Source organism: Theobroma cacao, chromosome 3, assembly GCF_053813885.1.
Source record: "Theobroma cacao isolate CCN51 chromosome 3, ASM5381388v1, whole genome shotgun sequence".
In the NCBI taxonomy this organism is placed as follows: Eukaryota; Viridiplantae; Streptophyta; class Magnoliopsida; order Malvales; family Malvaceae; genus Theobroma; species Theobroma cacao.
Genome location: NC_142641.1, coordinates 15,166,818 through 15,185,120, shown reverse-complemented (window position 1 = coordinate 15,185,120; position 18,303 = coordinate 15,166,818). Strand labels below are relative to the sequence as shown.

Sequence of the window (18,303 nt, the reverse complement as noted above, 5' to 3'; positions counted from 1 at the left end):
TATGGCAAATTTTCAATTTTTGGGGCAAAAATGTAATTTTTGAAAAGTTCGGGGGTAAAAGTGTAATTTTGAAGAATTTGCTCCACCAAAACTTTGGAAAAATCTGGAAATTTCACTTAAGACTTGGATAAGTCAAAGGGAATGCATGGTGGAAAAAGTAGGACAAATGGATGGCTAGAAAAAAAAATGAATTAATAAATTATTTAAAATATGAATAAAATAATATTATTTCATTAAACAATAAAAAAGGCATAAAAAAATCAGCCCACCCATTCTTCTTCTTCAACATTCGGCCAAGCAAGAAACAAGAGAGAGAAAAGAGAAAATAAAACCCTAGCTAAGAAATTTAAAGGGAAAATAGTTGGAAATTCAAAAATCAAGTGAAAAAAGGTAACATTTCTTAAATTTGTCTTGTGCTTTACCTTTCCCATGCATTTTCCATCATTTTTCATGGTTGAATCATGTGATTTGAGGATGATTTGAATTCTGGTCATATGGGTTTAGAGAGAGAAAGTTGTTAGATAAATTTGATTTTGAGCTATGTTAGTGTTTAGTGTTAGTTTAGCATGTTTATGAGTAAAACAACAAGAAAAATATTTATCTTCTCCATGAATTTCCCTAGGCCGAATCTAGCCAATGGTATGTGAGGATGAGGTTGACTTTATTTTAAGAGAATTGGGTGGAAAAATGATGAATTATGAGGTTGAAAATTAAATGAGAATTTTCGGTGCAATAAATTGAAATTTTTACCCACTAGGGGTAAAAGCGTAATTTATAGTCCGGACTGATAAATTGGACCAAATTCACAGTCATTGAGGTATTGTGGATATAATTGGATAATTGAAATTGAAATGGATGGAATTGGAGTCGAATTGGGGATTTTAGGAATTTACACCGTGTATAGGCGAGTTAAGTCGGACATCGCAATTAAGCGATTGTCTAGACATTTCAAATCCTATCTAGTGCATACGCATGGATAAGAGCCTGAAATAATTTATGATAAATTGACAGAATTTATTGAATTTTGTGTCATGGATTATGGATAGGTGGTGAGTCAATTGTTTCGAGTAAGAGACTGCACCCAAGGGCGGAAGATAGGAGTATTTCTACTCCTAATACTGTGAGTAAATTTATTATCGTCTTAATTATCTAGAGTAGTTTTATACAATTGTGAGATTTTATGGAAAATGGGTTTAAATGGTAAATTGCTATGTTTTAGGAGAAATTGTGATTTTATAAAATGATTTTATAAATTTTCTGAAAAATCGAATACTGGTTTTGAAAATAGAGTAATTGGAGACTATCTGCTTGTGTTGTAAATTTATGGTTTTAAATTGAATGGCTTATGACAATATATGAGCATGAATGGCTAAATTGATTTTGGTGTCAGAATTATTTGTATTGTATATTCAGCCTTGAGAGGCTAGATTGCGATAAATTGCCATGTCATGCTAGAATGAATTTTATTAAATTGGTGGAGTATATATTAATTATTTACTGCAGACGGGGTTTCGTGGACCAGCCTATTAGAGGGGCACGGTAAACTCCATTATATTATTACCTCGAACGGAGAGGCGCGTAGGGTATCTCCTGGGGTAAAGCTTAGGGTTCACTTCACGCTAAACCACCACGTGAAGGGGAACTCAGCCAACGCCAAGGAACGGCTGTATTTTTCTCAAACTAAAAATATATTTTAAGTGTATATGAAATTTTAACAGCCTTGGCGGACTCGGTTGGATGCCCTGCGCAAGGTATCATTGAGTATGAGTTTTGGCACGAGCCAAAGTTTTAAGAAATTCATAAGCCAAGTTGATTACTCGATTTATATGGATTGATTTTATTTGGTTGAAATGAACTGAAAGGTAATGAAATTACAGTATGATGACTTATTTTAATTGTCTCCATTTACCCGGTTTTAGATACTTTTGATGGTATCTGTTTACTCACTGGGATTATAAAATCTCACCCCTTCTTCCTATACATTTTTCAGGCTCAGGACAGTTTGTAGATAGTCGAGTAGGACGAGAACTAAGCTCGGAACTGCATTATAGAAAGTAAGAGTTCACAGTCTTACATCCTCTTGGTCAATTGGAGCCCACGTGTCATTGCAGATCAAAACTTATATTTTGGTTATCTGTATTTCTATTCATACAATTTTTACTTTACTTTCATGTGCGAAAAATTATTTACGAATATTTCTATAAAAATTTATTTTATGAGAAAATATAATATTTTATTTATTATTTTTGAATAGTACTAGTTATCAACAATTTGCTTTCAAATGAACGTTTTAGATACTTAATTTTTTTTAAATCATTAAATATATATTTTCGGCTTACCTACTACATTTTTAGCAAGTTTCGAGGTTTTCGACAAAAATGACAAAAATGCCCCTGTGAGCAAAAAAAAAATGTTATGCTATGATTTGGAAATGATTTATAATCCTTCGTATTTTGATTATTTGATAACTATTGCTCACCAGGGAAGTGCGAAAGCTGATACGAGAGCCTTGCGAGGTTTCGATCGACATTCGAAGTGAAGAATGTTTGTCGAGGCTTCGCGGCAATTGTCACGGGCTCGATGGGGAGTTCCGGGTCGTGACAGTTTTAGACATCCAAAATTATTTTTGATTATGAAATATGTATTTTCCACTTACATACTATATTTTTAATTGATTTTGAGATTTTTGGGATAAATGACAAAAAAATACCCTTGTGAGACGAAAATTATTATTTTATTTGTTTAAGTTGGAAACAGTTTAAAATCTTTTAGAATGTGGTATTTGGCAACAGTTACCCACAGGGGAAATGAGAAGCTGATATTAAAGCCTTGCGGGGTTCCGATTGACATTTTGGGTAATGAATGTCGATCGAGACGTCACGGCGGTTGTCACGGGCTTGATGGGAGTTCCGGGTCGTGACATAATGTGAGCCCATGAACCAAAACTAAATTATCAATAAAATAAATGAATAATAAAAAGTGACAAAAATAAATAGAAATTGTTAAAATTGAAAATGTTGTCTACAATTAAGTTAAGTATTTATGCAAGCATTTCAATGGGGACTTGTGTATAGCTTTAGATTCTAGGTCAGTAAAATCACTTATGAATATTGTAAATAATAAGAGAAGCTAGTATCAAATGAAGTGTTGAATGAATCCATAATCTTAGGTTTTACTCTATTGCCTTTCTCAAGTAAAATTTAAGTTCTGTTAATTAATTCAGTGTTTGCTTTGATTTAGTTTTAATTAGTTTTTTAAAAAACTTTAGTTACATTAATAAGATTAGTTTGTCATAATTTTAGTACTTAGTAAAAATTTAAGAATAAATCTTTGTGGGATACGATTTTGGACTTACTGTCTATATCATTTATTCGATACGTATGCTTGTGTGTGTTCTTCAAAATCCATTTTAAAAGTGTTTTGGACAGCAAGTATTGATACCTTATTCGTAAGTATTGATACGTCAATCACAAAATGTAAATTTTTCTCCTAAATACACCCATTTTAACTTATCTCTCTTCACCATCTTTCAAATAAAGTTATTAACTTAAAACATAGAATTTTAAAAATGAAAGTTCAAAAATATAGGTTCATAAGAGTAAAGAACAAGTTCACTTAAGGATTTACCAATTTAACGTCTTATTAAAGTTGGGGTTTCACAACCACCCAAATGTTAAGAGATGTCAATGTGGTTTGACTTACACCTTCAATGCACAGTTTTTCCATGTAATTCAATCATTTCATCAACTAATATCTCGACAAGATGCAAAGTATGTTTAAATGTCTATCTTATATATGTTATGTTTCAATGTCTATCTTATATATGTTAGCTCTTCAAATTAGTCATTAACTCTTTCAATGAAATTCGAAAACCCTTTCCGAATCTTCATTCTACCTTAGCTAAAGATTTCCTTGAGCCAATTCATGTCAATAGTATTGGGATATTTTCCTAAGAATTACTTAGAATGATGAATCCATTATTAATCATTCATTTATCTCTATATTCTTCATGCTAATATATACTCAATAGCCATGCCAATGAACTTCGTCATTTAGGGCTACATAAGATAATATCAAATTATAACACTCCACAAACAAGATATCCAAATGGAATTCTCATGATGGCTCATGTTCACTAAACTTGTTGATATGACAAGCACTCATATGTTTATTCAAGTATCACCATAATTTAACTTATGAGATTAATTATTCACTTCACCAGATAGAAACATAACATGTGACAATTTGTTGACTCTATCAATGTCCTATCTTGATAAAAAGCATCGACTAGAAATCATTTTGATTAATACTTTGATGAAATAAAAATATAATAATTATAATATTTTCTAATTCTTTTTGTAGAATATATTTATTTCATGAACTTTATTTTTATAAGTAAATAATAAAAATTATATGTGAACTGGATAATAAAAAACCTTTATTAATTAAATATAAAGAAAAATATAATAAAATATTATATTTATACCCAACGGATTGACTATAAGCATTAATCAATCCTTAAAATATTTAACTTTCAAAGAAGGAAAATATTGTTCAAGCTTCTCTTGCACTGCTCTTGAGGCCAACACATTGTGTTATTACTCCTGCATGGGAGTACATAGAAAGAAATGGGCAATGGTTTTCTCCTCCTCACTAAAGCTTCCACTAAAGATTCCTTTATTTTTTAAAAAAATTAATTTAGTGGGTGTCAATAATTACTAATGCTACTTAATCGATTAAAATGTAGAATAAGTGATTGAAGAGGATTCTTTAATTTTAAATTAGGAAGCCCAAAGAATTGACTCTGTTCCATTTATCATTTCATTTTCTGAAAAAAAAAAAAATAAAAAAACAAAGATTCGGAGAGGATTGGGGGAATATGGAGTGGAGGTGATGGTGGAACGCCACAGGAACCTTATCTTGGGTAATCCTCCCCAGATGCACCCCACCATCAGAGGCCATGGAAATCCCGGAGCGGGCCCATTGTTAAGAGATAAACAATAAAAATAAAAAAAAAGTTGGTATCTTCTTTTTATCCGTGGACCAAATGCGAATATGCTGTGTGGGCGGTCCATACTCCACCATTTATACGATTCCAAATAAATATTTTGAAATACTCAAGATAATTAGTACAAGGAGATATCACTTATCTTCGACACTAAAAAATCTGGCTCAAGACTCAATATTAATGCCAAGATAAGATACATGCAAGACATAATCAGAGTGAAATGAACATGAATTGACACGACCCTACACAGATAGAATCAGATATGTCAAGAAGAATAAAAATTAGCATCTTATTACCACCCAACAAATCTTACTTTTTGAATTTGGAATTAGTGTTGAAAAAAATAAAAATTCTATTTAGTTTATATTTTTAATTTTTTATAAGAAAGTAGGGCATAATACTTGGAAAAGCTTCTTAATTACTCCAAAAAATTTAAATAATTATTTATTCTTTTATTGTGTTTAATCAAGTCTCCCGTGTTTTTATTTTAAATCAAATAGGTTATTATAACTAATGACTGATTAATTGTCATTAATGAAAATGTTATTTGCCGTTTTTATATCTACATGTCATTGAAAAATGTTATATGAGTATATCATCATGTGGTATTAATATATCACGTCATCATTCATTATAATATGTCAATATATCATATCAGTGTCTAGAATGATGAGTGATATTTAAATTAATAATAATTAATCCATCATTAGTAATAAAAATGTTTTTGATTAAAAACAAATATACAATAAGATTGATTGAACTAATAAAAGAATAAAAATTTATTTAAATTTTTTAACAAATACCAAAAATATAGATAAAATCTGCTAAAAAAAAAGGTTGGAACAAAGATAAAGATACTGCTATTGCTAGTAAAAAGAATGGGTGGGTGAACAGGTTAGCTGGATTAAAATAGCTGTTTGCTTATCTAGGCAGATAAATATTTTAAGTCAACATGCAGCAGCACAAGTTACGGTTGACTGGATTCTTTGTCTTGATAAAAATAAAATAGAAGGGATAGGATAAGATAATATTGTCCGGGATATGCCCCCAGGACGTTCAAGTGCGCATTGTCGTTTTCTATTGGCAAAAAGAAAAGGCTGAGATCTTGGGGTGCATGCTATTCTGTGATGCAGTTCATTCCAAGAGATTGCAAATTTTGTGGACAAAATGTTGAACAACCCAAGCAAGTAGGCTTAACAATTCGTATTTTCGTGTCGTAAACGTATCAGACATAATTAAATACGAAACACGTTAAGATTAAATACGAATATGACATATTTAATATTTGTATCTTAAATTTAAAACACGTACGGGTATACGTTTAATAAACGTGTAACACGACACGACACGATTAACATATTTATTAAACGTGTCTATATATGACACGACACGATTAATAACACGTTTAATACGATTAACATGTTTAACACTATTAAATAAAAATATTTACAATTAAATATAATTTTATTATTTAAATTTAAAATCTATAAATATAAAAATAATTATAACAAAACAAAAATAATAATAACATCAAATATAATAAAATTTAATATAAATAATATATGTAAAATTCATTATCATATAATATGATAAAATACATCATTAACATCTAACTTTTAAATACTAATAATATAAAAAATCATTCATAATTTTCAATCGTAATAATTACATTATTACATTTATAAAATTAAAAAAACTTATTAAAATAATTATTTAAAATTATTTATATAAGGTTAAAATAAACTTTAACTATTAATTTTTAATAAGTTAATAAACGTGTCATGTATACACGTTCAAATACAATAACACGTTTAAACACGATAACACGATAACACGATAAAGTAAACGTGTTTAAACATGTTTGTCGTGTCTGACATGTTAAGACACGAAAATTTTTGTATCTTAACGTGTCAGACACGATTAGATACAAAACACGTTAAGACTAAACCCAAAACCTGTTTAACTCGTATCTTCTCGTATCGTATCCAAAATTGTCAGGTCTATAAGCAAGAAGGTTTTCTTTCGCTCTCTACTTTTTTAATATAGTTGTATGAATATTCATTATAAATTTTTATATGATATCATTTCTTAAATAAAATTTTTAATAAATAACCAAGCATTAAACAGGGAAAATTCATGTTAATATTAATTAGAAAATAATTTTTATTTGTTAACAATTTTGACAATTTTCAAATATATTGTTATGAAAAATTCCTAAAAAATTAAAAATGGAAATAATTGTTTTTGAAAAAGTAAAAAAAAAATTAAAAAGAGATTTTTTCAAAAATTCTAAATATATTTTTTAGTTTATGGATTTTCTAATCTTTTAAAATTTCTTAAAAAGAAAAATGGCTTCTATTTGTTATTGTTCTAGAACTTTTTAAACAATTAAAAATTATTTTTGCATCTTTTGAAAATTTTTAGAATTCCTAAAAATTAAAAAATTAACATTTACTTTTCAAAAATTTAAAATTATTTCTATTTCTTCTAATTTTTAAAGTGATAATAATTAAGTTTTGGAATTTTATTGATTGATTTGTCTATTTTCTTATATGAATTGAAAATGTTATGCTTGATTATATTTATTACTAATATGTTTAAGTTCATCAAAAAATTATTATATTTATCCACCATTTAAGATTTCTTTGACAATACTTAAAAATGTCAAATCAAGAAAGGTAGGTTATGTTAAAAGGGATTTTTGGTAATTTTTTAAAATGGAGAAAGGCAAAAATGTCAAATCAAGTTTGATAATTGTTAATGTAATAAGCTCAATGTGTTTAATTCCAAGAAGGAATGAATTGAAATGTTTTGAAATTTTGAAAATTCTTTTTTAATTTTGAGAAGATAGAGTTCGTTTAATCTAAATTCCCAATTTGAAAATATGCAAGATAATTGACTTCTTAACACAATAAAAGAGATTGGCAAAAGCAAATGAAGCTTAAGGAATTATGAATAGAGAAAAATTAACATAATGATTTTTATAGAGGTTGGGCCTCCTTGCCTATGTCTTCTCCTTTAGATTCACCATAAAGTATAAAATTCACTATTGAATCAAAATTCAATACAATGCCCTTTGTAGATCAAGTATAACCTCTTCAATACAACACATTTTTATGGTTAAAGCACAAGCACTCTACCTTTTGTATTGGTTAAGGTATAACCATCAAGTAAATACAAAATGAAGAATGTAAATATAGTCGGTTTGCCTCTTAAAAGTTGAATAACAGATTTAGTTCAATGTTTGATGAAGGAATGAAGGCTCAATAAATGCTACACTAGAAGACTTAAAGACTAGAAGAAGAGTGTGGGGAGTCTTGAATGATTTTTTTTCCAAATTCTTATCTTTTGAGTTATGTTTCAAAGTCTTCCAACGTTCATAAATATTGAGAAAACTGGTTTTATAGTTGCTGAAACTTCAAAGATAGTTGGGAGTGCATTAAATGTGAAAATAGTTGTCCTTCTCTTCATTTAAGGCTCTAACGGTCATATTATATTGATACATATGTGAATGTATCGATACATTGTTTTTAATTTTTGAATACCCACTATGATATATCAATTCATTTTGTCATGTATCGATACTTTTGAACTTTCATGCAAGGGTTTGGCCATTTTGTTGAAAATATATCGATAACTTTTGTTCATGTATTGATACATTTACTAATATATCGATACTTTTGAGATAGCAAACATTCTATTGAAAATTTATCGATACATTTCATAAATGTATCAATACTTTTGAGGCAGTAAGCATTCTATCCCATTTGTATTGATATATTTAAGTATGTATCGATATATTGAGTTTGACTTTTTGATATTTGACTCTTCCTAAGAATATGTATCAATAGATTTCAAAATCTATTGATACTTGTCCAAATGTATCGATACATGAAGAATATATATCAATAGATTTGGATTAGAATGCATTTTTCAAAGTCTTTTGTCATTATTTTTCTTCTCAAACTCATTTAAAAGTGTTAAGGGATGTCTAAATTTGATATTCTAAGACTTAAATGAATTTTAATCACTTTCTTTTGTCATTTCAAAGCACGAGATCAATTTAAAGGCTATAAAGCTAATAATTTTTCCCTTTTTGATATGACAAAACAATGAGCAAAATTTGTTCAAACATTTGAAAAACGGACTTTCTTGAATTTTGAAGATTTGAACATTGTATGTAATTTTGAATCTCCCCTTTAATCAATGCTCCCCTTCAATTTAAGGTCTATTTAAGAGTTTCTAATTATGAAAATGACTTGATTGTTTTGACAAGAGAGCGATGTAAAATTTACTCCCCATTCTCCCCCTTTTTGTTATATCAAGAAGAAATTAGCATGAATATCAAGTTCATTAACGATTTCTTTGCGCACACAAAAGTGGTTGACTTACACAAATCCAAGCTTGTTTATGGCATGCTCAATGTTCTTCATGTGCATGGCATGGTGTTTAGGTGGGTCACACCTAGTATTGATGCCCACGGAGTCAATAATAACACTAATAGCCATGCCATAAAGGAGTGTTGTTCTAGACTTGTTAATGATTTTCAACATGTTGTCAAGAATGAATTTGGCCAATTTGACACGGGGGTTGGATTTGATGTGGTAAAGAAACCAAAAATCTTCACTTTCAATAGTAGAATAATTTGTGTTATGAGGTTGAAGGATTTGAGACATGATGAGGTGGAGAATATAATCATAACAAGATAGACACTTGACACTAGTTGTATTCTTATCACTAGTGGGAGGGTAAATATTCATAGTGGATAGAATCTCATTAGATAGGACCTCTTTGGCATAGCGCCAATCCCCTTGACGAATATCAAAGTTTAAGACAAAGTCTAGGGTGTGTTCGGCTACCATAATTTACCCATGACATAGGTACATAACCTATCAGTGTGTTCTACGAGTTCGCTATCCATATAGTCTTGAAATTTTGTGGTTGCACTAAAGTAAAATACCCTAACTAAATAGACATAGTATGTTCGGTCAATTGACAAGTAATTAAGCCAGTCTAGTTTTTGAAAATGATCAATGTATGGAAAATTAATGCTTTCAAGATAGTTAAAGTCGATTACCCGTCCTAGCTTTACATCCTGCTTTGCGTAATCCTTGTTGAATTTGCGCTCCAAGGAAGGGTGAGAGAAGTTTTGCTTGAAGGAGCTATCATCGGTGCATGGTGCTAGTGGTGGTGGTGGTTGGGAAGAGATGGCAGCATGCTGGTTTGATGCTCGGTGGTGGGAAATAGTGGATTCGGTGTGTTTGGGTCGAGAGGCCATTTAAGTTTTGATTTTGTGAAAAATGAATTGGTATAAGTGATCAAAGACATCTAGGGAGACTTGTAATCGATCAAATTTGACCTTAAAGTCGAGAAATTTTTTGGAATTAGAGAAATTGAAACCTAAGGTTTCAAAAGAGGAATTTCGTAATTTGAGTTGAAAAGCAGCATTTTGATGAGAAAAAAAATGATGGTTTGAGCAATAAAAAATTGTTGGAAACGTTTTAATCGAGGCGGATTAAAAGGAAAAAGAAAAAAATTTTCTAGAGTTGAGAGAAGTTAGAAAAGAGAAAGGCGCAGAATGGAGAGAAAATGAGTCCTAAAAGTCTTAAAACCCTAAAATGTATCGCTACATGTACCCGTGTATCAATACATTTGTGATAGAATGTTTTATTTTTAGCTACTGAACAAAATGTATCAATACATTGTATGATGCATTGATGCATGTTCTTGCATATGTATTGATACATGTAATCATAGGATTTTAATTTTGGCTACAACATGGATTGTATTGATACTTTTGGAAATGTATCGATACATGTTCTTGAATGTATCGATACATAAACTTTTATAGCCTTAAACAAATTGATTTTGGCTTCAAAAAAATCCATAATGGGGTCAGAACACTTAGTACAATCAAAATAAAGTGAGGTTTTGATTTGAAAACATTTAAAAACAAATTCTGGAACCAATGCAAGTGAAATGTGGACATTAAATCAGGAGTTTTGAAAGAAAATCTGGCTCCCTCAATGACTCTCCCATAAACCTTAAGGGTGAGATGGCTAGGGCATTTATCACAACCCAAACCCGGGGGCCATGACTAGGTAACGAGCCCAATAAGTAAGCCCATTAGATCCGAGCAAGCCTTAGAGTTCAAAATCATATTATACATATGCCCAAGAATTTATAATCAAATATTTATAACAAACTCAAACATAATACATTGTCCCTGGTGTACAATACATATAAATATTCCAAAGGGCATACATTGACCATTTAAATCGGGTTCGTACATAACAACCCTTACATATAAGTTCAAATGGCACATTGTGCCTACATACATTGAAGCCAACCATATGCGGAAGCTCGTGACGGACTCAACGGAGTGACCAAAATGGAAGACCTATCGGATGCCAAAATTAGTTTATCTATAGACGGCCTTTGCCACACTCCTTCGTGGTCTATTTATCTGCACATGGTACATAAATGGGTGAGTACTATAATACTCAGTGAGTGGTGCAGATAACAAAGTCATACATATATTAAACTCATACATAAAATATATGCACCATCATGCATCTAGATGTTCTAGCAAACATCTTCAAATGTAGGACATATCAACATCCTCAATCTCTCCAAAGGTCATCACATATATTAATAAGCTTACCTTTGAAGCAGATCAAGTCGTTCGAATCATTCTCGATGGCACACTCTAGTTGTTAGAGTATCACATCAGAATCACATAACAATTATTTAAGCCTTGCATGGCTATCTCACATCATATGCAAATCAAATCAATGAGTGGTTTTCCCCTAGACATAATCAAATCATGCTCGTCGGCCAACCGACAAATATCAAATCACGCATAGGGCAAAGCCACTGACAGAGAACAATTCACGCATGTGCCAAAGCAATGGGCAAAAAACAGATCAAGCTCAACGCCAAAATAGCTAACGAAAAGTTAAAGTCATCGACCAGAGTAATCTTCCGATTGTTGGCATCGTACATTACAAATGGGAATCATAGGTTGGATGTCAACCACTGCCCTTGCTTACCACCATCCTTGAGGCACAAACATAGTCATAGGGTATCAGACTTCATTCATCCATAATTCAGATTGACATTAGAAATTCACCCCTCGGACAGAAACACAAACCCACAAATAAGGCCATCATAACTTTATCATTCACATTTCCTCAATAAACCATAAATCACATTCATCAAACTTTAATCGTCTCTAAGCTTGTTAAAGTTCTAGGTGCCTTTAAGTCTTCAAGGCATCATTCAATCAAATTGTTTTGACATATCAATCACCTAAGGTAATCCACTCATAGGGGTTCAACATAGGTTATAGACCTTTTAGTCTCGGCCAACACAACATAGGCCACCCATGTGGCTCACATCACAGTGCACAAAAACACAATACACAGTTTAGTTCTGTAGCCTAGGCACTTACATCTAGGCAATCATATATACATACATGTATATTTAGTCATATATACACATAAGCATAAATCATGTGTTCTATAGCCTAGGCATGTTCATCTAGGCCTACATACAAAATCTAGTACCAATGCATTGCATCTTCCATGCATCATGCATTACATGCATTTTTTGTTTAAACTCCCTCACAGTGACAATAGGAGGCACTCCCTACCAAGCTTCGATCCTTAGCCTCCAATCATCGTCTAGCTTGCCAATGAGTTCATTTAACTCTGTTTCCCCCTTGGAAGCTAGATTGCACTAGTTTTACCTCCAAAATTTTCAATCCAAGCCAAAAAGGAAAATTTACTAAATTTGGAGAAAGGTCAGATTCAAAGTTATTAACTGATTAAATGAAAAAATAATTGGTAAAAACATTGAATCTTACCTCTAAAATGGTTTCCCAAGCTCAAAATAGCTTCAAACGACTTAAAAATTCAATTTGGAGGGTTAAGGTTTTGGGTTCTTAGATAGAGAAAGGGAAAGAAAGAGTTGAAAGAAAAAAATGGGCAAAATGGCCCGGTGCCTTTTTATATTTTTGCCTTTTCTCTTTGATTTATCAATACATTGCCAAAATGTATTGATACCTTTGCCCTTATTTCGAATGAATATATCTATACATTAGCTAGTGTATCGATACATTTTAGGCAAAATGGCCTTGGTACTTTTTGCTTCAAATGTATCGATACATTTGGACATTATATCGATACATGTTCATCTTTGGCCAAATCTATCGATACATTCTCGAATGTATCGATAGAATATTCTTCCTAGAGCCATTGTTGTTCATCTTGCCAAGAATGTAGCGATACATTGGGGTATGTATCGATACTTTTATCGCTGTAGGCAGTTTTAAGCTTCCCAAGAACTCCAAAAATCCAAGTTCAACACCCTAAAATCATTCCTTGTTAATATCACACCTCAAATCATTCACTTAACTTAATCTCATACATATATATCCCCAAACATAAGATCCAACTTAGATCAAAACCTCAAATTATGAGATTTATCACATATTTCCTTAAAGGTTTGCCTAAGTGTTAATACATACACTCTCAAGCACTAGGCACACATATCATATCATCAGAGTCCTCGAGACTCCACATATTTCATAGATCATTCTTAGTTTAATTTATTTACATTTAAAATTGGGCTTGTTACATTTTCCCCTCTTTACAAGAAATTTGTCCCCAAATTTTAAATCATATACTTCAAATTAAATTACATATGTCAAACCTCAAAAAGGTTGGGATAATTCTCTTGCATGTCCTCATCGAGTTCTGATAACTCTATAATAAAGAGTTATTTGAGTTTCATTTTGATAATAATTTGGCTTAGTTTTTGTAATAATGCATAGAAATTAGTAGATTTTATTTACGTATTTTAAATTAGTTATTTTAGGTGAGTCAACCTAATCTTAGTTAATTTTATGCTTAATTTGGTTATTGGAAACCTAGGTTAAACCTTGACGAAGGAGATTTAGGTAGACCTTGAATAAAATAGAGTATGATCGAATGCACTTAGTTGATTAGGTGGTTTGATTTGCATATAGGGTAGACATACTCTTATAAGCCATACGTAGCCAGGATTAGAGCACAAACTTAATGAATCTTTCTTTAATATAATTTGCAGAGACATATAGTAAATTAATTGAGATAGATATTTTTATAAGAAACTAGATAGGGACTTGTAAATAATTTAGGACTCTAGGTTAGCAATTTAAACCATTAAACTAAGTTAAGAGAGAGAAACAATAATCAGATGAAGTATTGAGGGATATTATAATCTTAGGTCTGGTAGTTAAGTGAGTTTTATTTACTATTTAATTTTAGTTTTAGTTTATTAGTTTTATTTTTTTTATTTTAATTGTTTGGATAAAATTAGGGTGTTATAATTTTAGTAGTTAGAAGTAGGAATTAAACAATTCTCCGTGGGAACGATACTCTAGTTCATTACTATATTACTTGTTAACGATACGTGCACTTGCGTGAGAAATCAACAACAAGTTTTTGGCGCCGTTGCCGGGGAATTGATTTTAATTTTTTTTTTGTTAATATTAATACCAAGCATTCTTAATTTTAATCTAGACTTTTCTTTTTTTTAACTTTTTTAGGTACTTTTGGTCGTTGTATGCGAAGAGTTCAAAATTTGGAAATTGTTTCTTTTGATCTAGAAATTGAAAAGACTTTTTTAAGACTTTGAAAGAAAAATAAAAAAAGTTTATGCTCCAAGTAAAACAATGGCTGATCAACGAGAGGAATAGACCAAGCCTTTGAGGGATTATGCAGTCCCACAACTACAAAATCTCCACTCTAGTATCCGAAGACCTCCTATTCAAGCCAACAACTTTGAAATTAAACCATCAATCATTCATATGATTCAGATTACTGTTTAGTTTGGGGGTTTGCCTAATGATGATTCGAATGCTCATATTGTAAATTTTCTGGAAATCTATGATACATTCAAGGCTAATGGTGTTACTGATGATGCCAAAAGATTAAGGCTTTTCCCTTTTTCATTAAGAGATAAAGCAAAAAGTTGGTTAAATTCGCTTCCTGCTGGTTCCATTAATATTTGGGATGATTTGGCTCAAAAATTCTTAGCAAAATTCTTCCCACTTGCAAAGTCAGCAAAGATGCAGAATGATATTACTTATTTCATGCAATTTGATTTTGAATCACTATGTGAGGCTTGGGAAAGGTATAAGGATTTGATGAGAAGATGTCCTCACCATGGATTACCTAAGTTGCTGCAAATTTAAACATTTTATAATGGTTTGCAGGGACCTTTTAGAACTACCATTGATATTGCCGCTGGAGGTGCACTCATGAGTAAATCCATTAATGAGGCTTATGATTTGCTAGAAGAGATAGCTTCTAATAATTATCAATAGCCATATGAAGGATTAGGTACAAGAAAAATTGTCGAAATTCATGAATGAGATGTGATAAACACTATCTCTGCACAATTGGCCACTATCGCAAAGAAAATAGATAAACTGAGTGTTAATGCTATTCAAAACTCCATTATGACATGTGAATTTTATGGGGAAGGACATTCCAATGACAATTGTCACATCTATTCTGAGTCTTGTTAATTTGTTGGAAATAGGCAACAGAACAATCCCTATTCCAACACTTATAATCCTAGTAGGAGGAATCATCCTAATTTTTCATGGAATAACAATCAAGGGTCTTCATCAATGGCCAAGTCAAACTTTCCCCTTGGATTCCATCTATAGCCCCTATGCTAGAGAAAAAGCCTTCAATGGAGGATATGTTCATTCAATTCATGACAAAGACTGATGCATTCATGACAAAGATTGATGCATTTATAACAAAGACTGATGCTTTTATGATAAGGACTGATGCCTCCATTCAAAATCAAGCAACTTCAATTAGAAATCTTGAGATACAAGTAGGCCAACTTGCCAGTGCTTTAAATACTACACCTCAAGGTACTTTACCAAGTGATACTGAACCCAACTCAAGAAGAGAAGGTAAGGAACATTGCATGGCAATCACTTTCCGTAATGGAAAAGAGGTATGTAAAGAGGTAAGTAATCAAGCATTAAATCCTGAGATTTCAATTCAATCTGATGAGAAAGAAATTGAAAAAGATGCTGAAAAAGATATTATGGTTGGAAAATCTGCTGAAAATTCAAAAAAAAAATCACAATCTGCTCCCAGACCTCCACCACATTTTCCTCAATGTTTTCAAAAGCAAAAACTTGACAAACAATTCTAGACATTTCTTAAGGTATTTAAAAAACTGCACATTAATATTCCTTTTGCTGAAGCTTTAGAACAAATGCCAAGTTATCTTAAATTCTTGAAAGACATCCTAACCAAAAAGAGAAAATTGGAAGAGTTTGAGATAATTACACTTACTGACGAGTGTAGTGCTATAGTCCAAAATAAGCTTCCACCAAAGCTTAAAGATCTAGGGAGTTTTTCTATTCCATGCACTATTGGTAGTTTTTAAATTTCTAAAGCTTTATGTGATTTAAGTGCTAGTGTTTCAATAATGCCTTTGTCTATTGCCAAGAAACTTGGATTTCCAAAAGATACAACCTACTACAGTTACCTTGCAATTAGCAAACAGAACAATCAGGCACCCAGTTGGGATTATAGAGGATGTTTTGCTTAAAGTTGGGCATTTATAGATTTCGATAGACTTCATTGTGCTCGAGATTGAAGATGATGTTAAAATTCCTCTTATTTTGGGAAGACCATTCTTAGCTATAGCTGGAGCAATTATTGATGTGAAGAATGACAAAATAACTTTCAGAGTTGAAGAGGAGGAAATGGTATTTAATTTGTTCAATGCAACTCAGTATCCCTATACAGATAGTTGCTATAAAGTGGATTTAGTCAATAAGGGTAAAGGTAAGCCTATTCCACTGCCTTCAATGGAGCAGGTGCCAATTCTTGAGACAAAACCTCCACCACTTTCCAGCTATCTTGATTTTGTGGTTAGACAGTGAGTAGTACTGTCTGATTCACAACTCCATCTTTAGCCATGGAATCTTAGACCATATTGGGGGAACAAGTTTAAGGTGGTAAAAATTCATCCTTATGATGTTATCAAGATTTATAGTGGACTTACAGGAGTAGTCAAGGTCAATAAAGAAAATATTGAGCTGTATAAAGTAGTGCAAAAGGGGGTATCATAGTCAAGCTAGTGACTATAAAGAAACACTTCTTGGGAGGCAAGCCAAGCACTCTAACTTACTTTCTTTTATTTTTTTTATTTAATTATTAAATTATTAACACTCTCTTTTATTTGTGCAGGTTCATGTAAAAAAATTAATTTTTTTTAAAATTAAAAAAAAAATTCAAGAAAAAAATATATTTCAAAAAAAATTTTCAAAAAAAAATTTTCATGTAAAAAAAATATATTTCAAATTTTTTTTTTCAAAAAAATAAAAAAAGTGGTAAGCTGCGACTCCCATTATGGGAAGCCGTGGCTTTGCGGAGTGTAAACAACGTTAGTCGTGGCTCACCAGGCTCGGAGTCGCGGCTCTGTAAAAAAAAAAAAAAAAGAAAAAGAGGCCATTTGGATGTGGCCTGCTGCTCCCACATGGGGTTGCCCACGGCCCCCCCTGAATTGGCAGCCCACCACCCACCACCTTCAATTGGGCTGCCAACATTGGGCAGCGCACTAACCTAACCCACTAACCTAACCCAAATCCCTTTTTTATTTATTTAGACTACCCATTATCCATTTACCTACTACCCACTTACCCAATAACCCATTTACCCACTACCCACTTACCCAATAACCCATTTACCCACTAACCCATTTACCCATTTACTTATTACCCAACAGAAAATTTTTTTATTTTCTTTTTAGTTATTTTTATTTATTATTTATTTTATTTCTCTACATTAATTAATTAATTAATTATTTATTTTTTGTAGTAAAAAAAAATTCCTACAAGTGACAATGAAGATGATAACAATAAGGAGGAGGATTAGAGCTTCTCAAAAATTCATCTAATCATCAGGGGAGTATTCTTTACCTTTCTTTTATTTTTTTTAACATTGAGGACAATGTTTAGTTTATGGGGGGTGAATTTATTTTTCTAGGGGTGAATATTTTGTGAAAATTTTAGATTTAATTTTATTTGCATTCATATTTATAAATAATTTAGGATTAGTCGGTAAAAGAATTTATTTCTTGTTGAACTTTAGGAATCTAGAGTAAAGTTGTGCCAATTTTTTCAATGATTTTTTTATCCAATGATGATAACTAATTGTCTTAAATTCTTAACTTTTGGTGAATAAGGTTTTTGTTTGGATTTATGCTAAATT

The 18,303-nt window shown here is 31.4% G+C and overlaps 1 long non-coding RNA gene and 1 other non-coding gene across 2 annotated transcripts; one reads left to right on the top strand and one right to left on the bottom strand.

Annotated features, from left to right (window-relative positions):
• The first annotated feature begins 264 nt into the window (after window positions 1-264).
• On the top strand, window positions 265-2,170 carry LOC148763623 (uncharacterized). The gene is made up of 3 exons (XR_016025034.1): window positions 265-390; window positions 1,047-1,120; window positions 1,991-2,170. It is a non-coding gene; the product is annotated as an uncharacterized LOC148763623 (long non-coding RNA).
• A 12,950-nt stretch (window positions 2,171-15,120) lies between these two features.
• On the bottom strand, window positions 15,121-15,226 carry LOC148763622 (small nucleolar RNA R71). Its single transcript, XR_016025650.1, has one exon. It is a non-coding gene; the product is annotated as a small nucleolar RNA R71 (small nucleolar RNA).
• Between the last annotated feature and the right edge of the window lie 3,077 nt (window positions 15,227-18,303).